This window comes from Myotis daubentonii, chromosome 6 (genome assembly GCF_963259705.1).
Source record: "Myotis daubentonii chromosome 6, mMyoDau2.1, whole genome shotgun sequence".
Lineage (NCBI taxonomy): Eukaryota > Metazoa > Chordata > Mammalia > Chiroptera > Vespertilionidae > Myotis > Myotis daubentonii.
This window is the reverse complement of record NC_081845.1, coordinates 32,488,357-32,502,656: the sequence shown is the minus strand read 5'-3', so window position 1 is coordinate 32,502,656 and position 14,300 is coordinate 32,488,357. Positions and strand designations below refer to the sequence as shown.

Here is a 14,300-nt window from a genome sequence, read left to right as displayed (position 1 = left end):
TTGCCCACATCTAATTGCTGTTGTACAAAGAAATCTTTCCGTTCAAATGTGTATTTGGGCAAAATTACAGGTTCCACTAAACAAAATCTTCCTTTCTAACTTACCCTGGGCAGAAACACATACAGGAGGCAGAATTCTAAGAATGAGCCCAACCCCTTCTCTTTTGGGCATAGATGGAACCTGTTAATAATATATGATGGGATGGCATTCTTGTGACTAGGTTAAATTATGTGACAAAAAATAAAACACAAATTCTTTGGGTTGGCCTAATCTAATTTAATCCTTTAAAAGCATAGTGTTTCTCGGTCTAGAAGACAGGTCAGTGAGATTGGGAGCATGAGAAGGACTTGTCCCACGTTCCTGGTTAGGAGATGGAGGGGCTACATGAGAAGGAATTCAGTCAGCTTCGAGATGCAGGCAGTGGCCCACAGCTAACAGCCAACAAAGAAATGGGGGCCTCAGATCTACAGCTCTCATGACATGGATTCTCCCAAAGCCTATATGAGCTTTGAAGCAGGTTCTTCCCCCAAATCCTCCAGATCTGAAACCAGGCTGACTTTGGCCTTCTAAGACCTTGAACAGAAAACCCAGTACAGCTTGCCTAGCATATTGACCTACTGAACTATGAGATAATAAATGGTGTTATTTTTTGCCATTACGTTCACAGTAATTTGTCATGCAGCAACAGAAAACTAATTCAACACGTAACCAGACTTATCGGCTGAAGTGTTCTGTTAAACAGCTAAATAATGACTCTTTCCAACCTTCAGAATGTGTAACATTAATTCTAATGAAAGGAAAGGACTTCCCAGGAGGAATAAGGGAGGAGGGTCAGTGATGGAAAAGCAGGACCCAAGGTGAGACAGACTGACAGGAAACACTGTGGCGTTACCTGCCCAGTGGCTGTGTGATGCCCGCGTGTGGCCACCAACCTCACTAAAGGAAAGAAAGAGGCAAAGTGACTAGGATAAACCACGAGTTGCCAAGTCACAAGTGAGAGGAATTTGGGCACAACCAACTGATTTTATTTCCAATTCTTGGTATATAGGTTGGAACAGAGAGGGGAGATTATAAAATTGTTTAAAAGATGTCATGCCTCTTTGGCATTTTCCCAATTATAAATTCACATGATTACATGCAGAGAGTTCAGAAGCATTTATGTACTGCAGTAGAGGGAACACTGGGTGTTCACCTAATTCCCTTTTATCTCCTTTTCCTTGGCACCAAGGATGACTATAGTTCTCAAGCTCCCCTATAAATTGTTTGGGGAGATTTGATGAAGTTCTGGCCAATGGAATGTAAGTAGAAATAATAGAAGTCATTTGCAGGCCACACTCTTAAAAAACATCCTGAGCCGATCTGCGGTTCTCTTGTCCCGGAAGAGGCCATGTGTTCAGGTGACAGGATCCTAAATGGGGGGAGCCTCGATCTCTGAGTCACTGGATGGAAGAAAGCCTCTACTGACATACACTGGACTTTGCAGGAGCCAGAAATAAATATTTTGTTTATTGAGGTTGTGAGATCAGAGTGGGGGTAGGGAGGTGTGTGTATGGGGGGGTGGGGCTGTTGGTATATTCTTATTACAGCATAGCTTAATAATGCTATCTTATCCTGAATAATGTACATATATTTTCTCATTTGATTTGATTTGACAGGTTTAGGCAGAATTTCTGTATCTGTGACTTTTTGAATTTAGTATAACATTCAGGCATCACATAAGAACATTAACACAGTAATTAAATTTGAATATCAAATTTAATTACTGTTACAGGAATTCACATTCTTACACATCTGATATTTACATTGGATTTCTGTCTTACATAAAACAACGAGGAGCATATAAATCTTAAAATACACACATACACATCTATATCTATGTAAATTTACACATACGTACATATTAATAATAGGAATCATGACAAACTAAAGTTACTGCAATGCCATTTTAAAGTGTACTTATCATTAACTCCATCCCTGTCCCCCATCACCCTGACTTTCAAATCACAAAAAGGGTCTAACTCCCTGATCTGTTGAGCTTAACTTAAGCAATGCCAACCTGGAAAAAGGACAAATTTAAAATGAAAACTAGCATTTGTTTAACACAGAGAAGGACTCACAATGAGAAGTAAAATTATTTTCCTGAATATTCAGAAAAGATGTTAACTATTTATAAACCAGGCTGTCTAACCCAATCACCCATTTTTCCATTTATCTGAAATGAATTTCCAAAGCCCTAAGAAGAGACAAAGGCTAATACGTATCTTTAATGTACAAGATTATAATTAACCTAATGTCTGTTTCAAATTTACTATTATCTATTAAAGAATAAATTATTTTACAGCCTTCTAATGTAGCTCTTAAGCTTTAAATCACTGACCATAACTAATAAGCAGCTTAATAGCAAGAATACCCTAAATAGAGCCACAGATCGCAATTTCCACTAAGCGTGAATCATCATCATTTTTAGCGCAAAGGCAATAGTGGATCTCTGTAATTACTGGCTGCATTTGGAATCACTTTTATTATTCCTGCACTGGCCCCATTTTAAAAAATCCGAAACAATGAACTGCATATAAAACTGGGCTTAGGATACCCTACAAAGTCTAATTGAAATCCATAAATTTTCTACTAGTATTCAGAATTATCTTGTTGCCAAAGAATTTCAGCTATTCAGAATTACCTTTGAAAGCACTTGCTTTGTCGAGAGCAATAAAGAGCATTTTACACTGCCAACTTTGGGGAGTGGATTCTGGAGGAAAATTATGTGGCTGGTTTCTTATTCATTCAGGATGTTACATCTCTACAGTAAACTGTTAATATGCAAAAAATAAATACAATGGAAAAGTCAAATTGAATATACCACCCATGAAGACTATTAAAATAGTACCTATCTTTCCAAATCTCTCCCACACCCACCTGCACCCAGTGGATGTAATTCGGATCACAGCAGACTCTGCAACATCTGTATTAAATCTCCTTACTAAAAATGACAAAGGTGTGTCACCAAATTTACAAAACAGAAACCATGAAAACTTTCTTACTTGTGTCTATGAGAACTGAACACAGGATGAGCCCTCCAAGCCATTCTAAGGAATGGCAATACTATGAACATAACTTCCTGTGTACGTTTAATAGTGAATGATTTAATAACTGCCTCTTAAAAATATTCTGTAATCATTAGAGTTCACATGAGCGTATCTATGTAGATAAAGTATGTATTACATCACATGGCTGAGCATGCAGTGTAATCATCCTATTAAAATCAAAGTTTCTATATACTTACTATGACTAATTTGCCTGATGTCCACAACGGAGGCTACAACCATGAAACCAACAATCTATAATAATGAAAGGGTAATATACTAATTAGACCAGACAAAGCCTGGGCCAGAGGGAAGCCAGCCCGGGTCCCGGGTGCCAGAGGGAAGCCGGTGCCGGCAGCCAGGGGAAAGAAGGCCTACTCTTGCACAAATTTTCGTACATCGGGCCTCTATTTTTCTTATAATAAGACTGTGCCACTATAAGAAGTCTTTTTATAAGTTAAATGCATTATAAATTTCTAGTCACTGTAAAATGGCACCTTAAGGGCATTAGTGTCCTGTGAGTATCTTTATAATTTTAAATATATCTTTTCTACTATCTTTAAAAAGAGTGCCCTGCTCTCCTTGGAACTTTCTTTCCTACTCTACATGTCTGCTTGTGTTTTACAGTCTCCTGGAATGCCTCCGCTTCTCCTTCTCCCAACCCAGATCCAGACCGGACTCAAATGCCATTCTTTAGGCTATAAATTCCCAGATCAGCCCATCCTGAAGAATTCATTCTCCTTATTTTAAACTCTTGGTTCATTTAAAATCTAGCGCGATTTTCCATCTTTGCTGCCTTAGTTATCACTTACCTTATACATTTAATATTTCACAAATTTCTGTCTTTTCTTATCAACCACTAGAAGTTCATCAAGAAAGAGCATAGATATGTATTGGAAGTATTAAAAAAAATTGACCATAATTCTAAATACTTAACATTTGCATAATTTTAGGACTCAAGTTATTTAGACCTAAATATTGTATATTTTGATCATTATATCCAATGTGGCTCCAAGCAATTTAAGCACACAAACACTGACACAAAGACTCCGTACATTCTTTAAAAATTAAATTTTTGTACGCCTATAGAAGTTCAGTTAAATTACAGAATTCTGACTTTGTTACCATTAGAATTTTCCCCAGCAGTGGAGTCATATCTGCCATGGTGCTCTCATGTGGACTTGTCAAAACGTACATGCATTTAAGCAAATCAATACTAGCAAAGGCCAAGTGGCACATCTTTCAACAGAGAAAAAGAATTTTGCAGCTAGAAGGAATGTGACTTCAAATCATGCTTTTGTCATTTTATGATCTCAGGAGTTTGGGTTAGCGGTTTAAAAAACCAGGATGAGGAAGTAGGGTTAGAATGACACCGGATCAGTGATTCTCAATCCATGATCCTCAGAGTTACGGGGGCTTTGAGGGTGGGGGGGTAGGGGGGCTCCTGTTCCTTGCCCCAAGAACTCATACACACAAGCTACTTTTGACGATCTTTTTGGCTTTGGGATTTCTTATGAGATTTTGCCTCAAAAAGGGTTCTACAAGAAAAAAAACACAAAACATTGCAAATCCCAGTCCTTTCACTTCTGACATGGCACATTTCTACAAATGCTCTCATTTCGTAAAGCAGAAAACTCAGGCTGGAAACGTGAAGGGCTTGCCTCCCTCAGAGCCCAAATCTAAAGTAGCCAATGGCAGAACAGGGATCTGATCACCCCATTCACTTACAACCATTCCCCCCAATCCTAGGTCCTGCAGGCCATCTCCACACTGTGGCAGGTGGAGATCTGCCCTCCTAGCCCACCCACGTGCTGGTGCAGGCCAAGGACTTGCCCTGGGGAGTGTGATGGTTCATTTCATGTGTCTACTTGGCTTGGCTATGGTGCCTGGTCTAGATGCTGCTGCCAGGTATCTTTTAGATGTGATTAACATTTAAATCAGCAGACTTTGAATAAAGTCGATTACCCTGCATAATTATATGGGTGGGCCTCTTCCAACCTGCCAAAGACCCTAAGAGAAAAGACTAAAGCCTCCCCCACCCCCACCCCCACCACCAAGAAGGAATCTGGAAGGAATTCTGCCTCCAGACTGCAACATCAACTCTTCTCTGGGTCTCCAGCCTGCCCTGCAGATTTCAGACTCACCAGCCCCTACAATTGTGTGAGTCAATTTCTTAAAATGTCTCTCTCTCTCTCTCTCTCTCTCTCTCTCTCTCTCTCTCTCTCTCTCACACACACACACACACACACACACACACACACACACACACACCCTTTTGTTCTGTTTCTCTCAGATAGGGCTCTTCCTGGTAGACCTGGAGTGACTCTGTCTTCTGCCACCCCTCTGTTCTTGGGAATCCTGTAGTCTCCCTTCCCAATATCAGCCTGAAAGCCTGCATTTGATCTCTTACATGTTCCCTTTGCTTGATCAAAGGCAAGTCTACCATAAAGTTGAAGCCTCAGGGCTACTTACATGAGTTTTCTCAGGCCTTTTACCTAATTGTATATTCTGTTCCTTAAAAAAATGGCCCTCCTCAATTTTAAAAGCTTCATGCCTCATAAAACCTTGCTCCACCCCTGGGCTCAGTGGATTCATCTGGGCCCTGCACTGGAGTCTGAACTCTAAATGTGCTCACCTTGCCAATGACAGCGCTGCCAGACTCCTTCCCTGCTCAACGCCTGACCATTCCTGGGCCATGCTGCACCGCACAGCTGTATACCACGGGAAGCCAAATATAACTGTTCTTCCAATCTCGGCCGAGAAAAACGTCAGTCTTTCCCCAAATCATAGAAGTTATCATAATAGGAAGGCCTCAGTGTGATGCTGCTGAACATTTAACAGCTGGCTCTCCAGGGGTCATGGGTTGGAAATACATGTAAACATACACATTCATATATTTATTATAAATTTTACTGCCATGAAGAATATGTAGCATACCATTTACAAAAGGATAGGAAACTCTATAATATGCCTTATTGTAAATTCCACTTTCCAATTGCCTCCCACAGAATGCTTCTGCTGACATGGACTAAATTCTTCTATATTATAATAATGAGTATAGTTCTGACATGAATGGTGGTTGATACGTTTGTATACATTAGTGAATAAGACGCAAATGGAGGCAAGTGTCCTTTTAGTGAGCACTCCATTCAGGGTGCTATTGGCTGGGTGCGGGGCCTTGGGGCTAAAGAGCTGAGTATCACATGGGCCTACCGTCACATCTTATGGCACTAAGCAGATAAAGCAGCAATTATCGTGCTAATAACATGAAATTATAATTAAATACTGCAATTTCTGGCAGAATATTTTAAATGCTTTGCCAAATTCACTCCTACAAGGTACATAATCATAACTGGCTATTATGACTTTAATGTAGATTTCCCATGTGGACTGGACTTTACTCACATAAACAAGATTAAAGTATTTTTCCAAAATATTAGGACAAAAATTAATTGAGCATTTTAAAGCCCAAAGAACCTCTCTAATCCCTAAATTTTTTAACACAGAAAAAAACTATTCTTTTTAAATCTTTGAAAGTTTAAATTTCCTGGGATAATTGAAATATATATTCTGGTTTTGTTATATAGACTTCTCAAGCCAGAAAGGATCCACAGTAGGGAAAAAAAAAAAAAAAAAAAAAAAGGCAGACGTTTTATAAACAGAACACTCTTTAACAGGGCTGTAGTCAAAGATGGTAGTTTACAATTTTAAATAAGGCTAATTGTAAAGGAAAGTAGGTCAAGTTCAGACAGGGGTTAACTTGGAGATGTGTACCATGATTTTGTGGTTCTCAGAATAACACATCAAGACATTAAACAGCAGAAATGGCAAAGAAGTCTGATTATGCAAAACGCCCAGAGCTCAGAACCCAGAGCATGGCTCTCCTTCCAGTACTTGGGAAGCACTGGCCTGGCCCCACATCTCACTAACTCTTCAACTCCAGCCCAAGCCACTTTCCACGCCCACTCTCTTCCTTTCAGTAGGTGATGCTTAGCATTTACAACAAATCCTTTGTCTGCAAGGTCTGCATCTCACAGGTTGCTCTGCTTATTAAATCAGTTACACAATCCTCAACACTAACCACAAAGATTTAAAAACCAAACGAAACAAAAACAAAACCACAAGCCAGTTGTGGCTGAGGAGGCAGGGGTTGAGGCAGCCTGGCATGTCTCCAAGATGCCAACTAAAGGAAGGAGTTGGATGGCTCCAGAGGGCACTGCGGGCTGCTTCACTTCGTACTTCTCTACAGAAAGGAAATGAGAACTGACATGTCTATCACTTAGGAAAAGCTGTCTGCACCTGCCTCCTGCACACTGCACACTGCACACAGGCCCTGCTCCAAGGTAAATGCCAACAAGCACAATGTACGTGTGTGCGCTCATATTAATGCGATTCCGGCCCATGCCACCTCTCTGTGTGGTTGAAAATATGAAATCAATTATTACTAAAGTGAAATCTCAAACACAGACAACAATTGCCCTTCCTGTGGCAAAGACTCTTAATATGCTTGTTGGATGGTTCTGTTTGTCATTTTTTTAAAGCAGAACCTAAATGTCAGGAAAATATCTTTCTGTATATGGTAAAGACTAACCCACTTTAAAGAAAAGCCTGCCATAAGAAAAAATTCTGAGAATCCCAACTGTATATAGTATTTTTACTTTTATTGATTTTTTTAGAGAGAGGAAGGGGGAGAAAGAGAGAGAAACATCAATCTGTTGCCTCCTGCATGCACCCTGACTGGGAATCAAACCTGCCATCTCTTGGTGTATAGACCAACAAACTGAGCCACCCGGCCAGGGCTGATATTTTTAAATGTCCTCTCAACCCATCTCTAAAACTAATAAACCTTTTTTACTAATGTTATTCTTTCAAACACACAATATAAATCCTAAGTATCTCTGTTATCATTTTCATTGTATAAACTGGAAAAACCCTGAAAGAATTATTTCATGATAATATTCAAAACAGCTTTACATTACAAAGCATTTATAAGTTCCCAACTTGTTTTTGTTGGATATTTTTAAATGTTCTAAGATGAGCATAGTACCAGCAAAATAAGTGAAATGAAAAGCATTAATGTACACTTTTACTCTGACGTGGAGACAAAGTAGGCAGGAAGTACAAGAGGTCCAATAAAGCCATGACTAATGAGTGTATCCAGCATTTTTTGAGTACTACCTTTGCTTAACGCAAAACTCCTGGAACTTTCCCATGATGTTATCTACAATGAAGCAATAATGACATTCAATGTTTCTGTGTATTTTAACATCACAAAGAAATAACTTATTTGTGTGCATACGTCATAACTAAGACACTTAGAGTTTATACTACTAGCAGGATCAAATGTCCAATTCCAGAAGCTAAATCTACCTAAGTTAGATGTAAATTGGTATTCATCAAATTATTGGAATAAAGTCAAGAAAAGCTAGCCTTCAATAACAGTATAATATAAGAATAAGTAGTCCACTTTATGTGATAAGGTTATAAAAATAATACTCATGATATTTTTAAAACATATGAAACATATGATTGCCAACTAAAAAAACTGATTTATTCCATTTGCATAAATATGGCTGCAAAAACTAATATTTTGCTAACACTTCTATTGCTAACATGCCTGTGAATAGATCTATCATTTTCATCTTTAATAATCGCTAACATTGAATACATATTTGATTAACTTATTGAGTACTTACTACATACATATCAGGGACTATGCTAAGCGCTTGACGTAAATTTTTCTCATTTAATCCTCAGAGCAATCTTATGAGGAAGGAAACATTATCTTCCCTTTAGAGATAAGGAAAGAGTGGCTGACAAAGGTTAAGCCATCTGCCTGAGGTCGTACAGATCAAAAGGGAGGGAGCCTCATGCATCTGACTTGAGAGCCTGGGATCCCATTAACTGAATGATTTAGCACTTGTTTAGTTTGTTATTCTCTAGTAAATGCCATACAGTGGTGCTATGGATTTATGGTCATGGTTTCCAAACTTACTTAAAATGACTAATATGGACTGCTCCTAGATTTGCTAGAAAGTGAGCTCTTCACTAGGGATCACTGTCACTAGGCAACAATCTAGTTCCATCAGCTTCTGAGCAATTAGCCACCTCAAGTCTTAGATTGAAGCTCAGTTTCCAACCACATGTGATCCGGACTGAAGCCTCAACAACACAACTTCATGTCAGGTGGTAAAGCATGGATAAAGCTCCTTAGGTCAGTGTTATGGGCTGAATTGTGTCCCCTCCAAAATTACTATGTTGAAATCCTACCCTCCAGTGCCTTGGAAGGTGACTGTATTAAAGACAGGGTGTTTAGCCCAAGCAGTGTGCTCAGTGGTTGAGCATTGACCCATGAATCAGGAGGTCAGGGTTGGATTCCAGATCAGGCACATGCCTGGGTTGCAGGCTCCATTCCCAGTTGGGGGCATGCAAGAGGCAGCTGCTCAATGATTCTCTCTCATCGTTGATGTTTCTATCCCTTTCCATACTGTTTTTCACAGTGGCTGCACCAGTCTGCATTCCCACCAACAGTACACTAAGGTTCCCTTTCCTCCACACCCTCGCCAGCACTTGCTGTTTGTTGACTTATTGATAGTGGCCTTTCTGACAGGTGTGAGGTGATATCTCATGTACTTTTTATTTGTATCTCTCTGATGATTAGTGACATTGAACATTTTTTCATATGTGTATTGGCCATCTGTATGTCCTCTTTGAAGAAGTGTCTATTCAGGTCCTCTGCCCATTTTTTAATTGGATTGTGTGTCTTCCTGGTGTTGAGTCATATAACTTCTTTATATTTTTTGGAAATTCACCCCTTATTGTATGTATCACTGGTGAATATGCTCTCCCAATTCAGTGCATTCTTTTTTCCAATTCTGGGAATATATCCTAAGAATGCCTAAACACCAATCAGAAAGAATATCTGCATCCCTATGTTTCTACTAGCACTAGAGGCCCGGTGCATGAAATTCGTGCACAGGTGCGGTCCCTAGCCTGGCCGACGATCAAAGCGTGAGCATTTGACATGAAAGGGCAGGTCCCAGCTGACCTCTGGGCCCTGGGCAGCACCTGGGCCCCCAGGCCCTAATGCACCCCCCTCCGCTCAGTCATGACACCCAAGTTCCCATGTGGAGGTGCGGTGAGCTCAGCCAGACACCATGGGCCGGGATGCAGTGTGGGCCTCTGGGCCGCCCAGTGGTGCCACATGGAAGCCAGGCAGGCAGCGCACTCTCTCCTGGCCGGCCTCGCAGACCAGCTCCTGCGCGAACCCATGGGGAGCCCGACCAGTCCCTGCAGTCCCAGTGGAGAGGTTGCACAGGTGTCATTCTGGGGGAGGGTAGCAGGGGGAGTGAGAGTGAGCTCGGCAGACACCCTGCATTCTCACCACACCTCCATCCCCATCACCCCCTCCCCCAGGTAGCCAGCGAGAGGTTGCACTGTGTCGCAGACGCCTGCCATGTTCAGCACCGCCCCCTAGTGGTCAGCACACGTCATAGCGAGCGGTTGAACTCCCACTTGAACTCCTGGTTGAGGGGACAATTTTCACATTAGGCTTTTATTATATAGGATTATTTACAAAAGCCAGGATCTGGAAACAACCCAAGGGATGTTTTTACCTCTATCTCTGTCTCTAGTTTTCCCTCTGTCTCCATATCCTGAGCATGTGTGTGTGCACACACACAAATACATCCACAGATCCATTTAAAATCTCTAGGAACTCACCCATCCCTCCCCACAGCTATTTTTCACAACTGGAGGACAGACAAATCCCTTTACACAAGGTTTTCAGGCAGAATTGCATCTGATGGGCTCCATGGGCTCTGGGGTCAGTACACCTGGCTTCTAAAGGAGATCTGCTAACTGTGGCTTTGGACAAGCTACATAAGCTCTTTGAGCTTCATTTCCTAATTTATTCAACCAGGATGGCAAAAATAGCATCTCCCTCCGGGGCTGTTATGAGAATTGAGTGAAATAATGTGGTAAAGGAGTCAACACATAATATAAACTGTTACCACTATTATTATTCTACATATTTCAAAGCCATTTTCTTAGGTTATATGTGAAGAGGCCTCCAACAGCAGGAAGCAAGTCTAACTAAAAATAAGTAAATCTGGGTGGGAATGGAAAATAGTATTTTAGCTTTCAAAACTCTACAGGGAGAGCAAGGGAGATGGCGCAAGCAGGAAGAGAAGTCCCCTCCAGCTGTGAAGAGGAATATCAAACATTCCTAAGTAATTAGCATCTGGTTGAATTAAGAATAAGTCTAATTTTCACCATTAATGAAATCAAAGCACAACAAAAGGTTTTCAGAAAACAGGCTGAGCTCACTGTTCTAGGAGCCCTTGCTTTTTCTATCTGTCTGCTTTCAAAAGAACAACATCACTCTCCCCTTTTCCCCACAAATCACTTTTAAAATACATATTATTTAGCATGTGAATCTCAAAACACCGATGTGGGGGGGGGGGGGGGGGCGTGGAGACAGAATAGGACTAATATGGTTCAGCAGTTCAAGCATGTTACTGTCAGTGTTTTAATAAACAACCATGAGAAGATCAGAAGATTCCATCCAACACTGTTTTCAAGGTAAGTATATCAATAGAAGGGATCAGATTAATACACTGGCTCAAGCTGCGATGCCAAGAAGTGACAGTAAAATCTCTGATTTAAAATGACACAGCAATAAAACTCAAAGTGAATGGCACCAACCTAACTCCAGCTCTCCATCACCTCTCTGTAATGAAGTAGATCTCAAAAGAGTAATTACTTTGCATACCCTCTGGCTCAACTCTAATCTATAATGGATACAATATGCATATTCTGAATTTTTTCCTACTGTACAAGCCTAAACAAGCCAGAGGTAGAGTGAGTTTGTGTGAGCCCCAAGAGCAACTAATTCCATCCTTTCGTCAGATGCCTTATAAACGACAGTGACTAGGACACAGACCTTGGATGCAATGAACAACTCACCAAATTAATGACTTTTTCTCTCACATTTACGTAGAGTGACTTTTCACCTTAACCAGATCCTGCAGAAAGCGAGTCCCAGAATGCTTGCTGGTTTTTTAACGTAAAATATATTTTCTCTTCATAAAGATTAACCATGGTTTTATTACATCCTGGCTATGAAAATATTGCTGCTACTTAATGCAGTACGGACTTTTGTCAATCAGGAGTTTCCCAGAGGAGCGCTTCATAATCCAGCAACGCTCCGTTCCTGTTGATACATGGTTCCTTTAAAGTGGCTACATCTTTACTGCATGATTGATGGCTAGCTTGGGGAACTTGGGATGCCTCCATTTCTGCAAACTCAGCTGAATTCAGCACCTGCTGTGGGTATGTTCTCCAGCCATGTACCATTCCTGTACCCCATCTTTAATCCTTGCTTCAGTGACCTTTAAAAAAAAAACCCGTTCCATTTGACCTATTAACAAATGTGTAAATGTAAACCAAAGATTTGTTATAATTATATTTCAACAGAGGCTTTTAGTTTTATGTGTGTTACACATTGGGCTGTTGTTTCTATGCAAAGCCAAACCTTCAAATTAAGATGAATGCCACTTCCATTGCTTTTATACGGGTTTTGAACTCAGCATGGCATCTGGCCCCATCTGTATTTTCCACTGAAAGGCCTGGGAAGGGGCAGGGGCAGGAGCGAGCAGATGAGCTGATGAGGAGTGGGGGGGGGGGGGGGGGGCAGAGGGCAGTGAGTGGAAGAGTGGGAGGACGCTGTGAAAACAGTAAGATCAATAGGGATTCAAACTAACCCTTCACCCCCTTCAAAGTCTCTGCCCTCTGGTTCAAAACCAAAATGTCTGCACGAACCAGAAAACTAAACTGTGACCCACAACTGTGTGACTGTTGCCTTTTGAGCAACAAGGGTGTGATGCTAGTCCCCACACATCACAGCAGTCACTGCCTCTTTGTGCTTATAGTGACAGAGCGCAACTTCCAAAAAGCTGTCCACAGGGAGCCAACTGTAATACACAGGGGTGGGCAAAAGCAGGTGAATTAGCAGCCACCATTGCCTAAAAGATAAATCATAATGAAGAATACAAAATAATATAGATAAAAATACAATCATTAATAAATAAATAACGTAAGAAGAAACTGGTTTGCGTAGTCGCAACTGTAAACCTACTTTTGCCATATATTATGGCAATTGTCAAAGTGGTTATCAAACATAATGTCAAAGATTATTCATGAAAGAAAGAACATGGAATGTAAAAGAATGTCAGGATGATCTGGGAGCAAGATTACAAATTCCTCCTTTCACTTCTCAAGACATCATTTCATTGTTTACTTCACCTCGCTATGTAAGGATGGTTTACTAGTAGAAAATCTCTTAATGTAAAACGTAACAATGAAATGCCCAGTAAGAAGAAGACTCAATTATTTTTAGTTGCTAAAAAGACATTAGTAGCATCAACTATTCCCAGTAAAAATGCCTAAAAATTAGGAAATCAAAGATGCCATTTTAACATCATGAATATCTTAAGATGGCAAGCAATAGCAGAATAACAACAAACCACCTGAGCATTGCCATTAGAATTTGGAATAAAACAAGGCTATGTCATTACTATTATTATTTAACACTGCTATATAAAATTCCAGCCAAAGCAATAAGACTAGAATACAGAAATAAAAGCTACAATTCCTGTAAAGTAGGTGATAAAATTATGTTTTCCATATGATTCTGTATATCATCAGAGCTTTCCCTTCTATCATGTGCCAAAATAAATTTGAAATGGATTAGAGTTAAATGCAGAAATAAAATAAAAAAATAATAGGAGAGATAAGTAAGTAGTAATTGATTTTGGACTAGAGAAAGGATTTAAAAGGATAAAAGTAATCACAAAAATATAGGTTGCTTACCTCTGTTTCTCTACTAAGAAAAAAAAGAAAAGAAAAACATAGGATGCAAATGACAAACTCAGCAAAATATTTTCTTTTCTTTTTTTTTTTAAAAAAAATATATTTTACTGATTTTTTACAGAGAGGAAGGGAGGATAGAGAGTTAGGAACATCAATGAGAGAGAAACATCGATCAGCTGCCTCTTGCCCACCCCCTACTGGGGATATGCCTGCAACCAAGGTACATGCCCTTGACTGGAATCGAACATGGGACCCTTCAGTCCGCAGGCCAACGCTCTATCCACTGAGCCAAACCAGTTAGGGCAGCAAAATATTTTCAATGGTTATACCAGGAAAAAAATTATA

At 40.2% G+C, this 14,300-nt stretch overlaps 1 protein-coding gene across 1 annotated transcript in view; it reads right to left on the bottom strand.

The window, feature by feature from the left end:
- SAMD5 (sterile alpha motif domain containing 5) overlaps positions 1-14,300 on the bottom strand; it is a 45,021-nt gene that overhangs the window by 19,417 nt on the left and 11,304 nt on the right. The window lies entirely within an intron of this gene.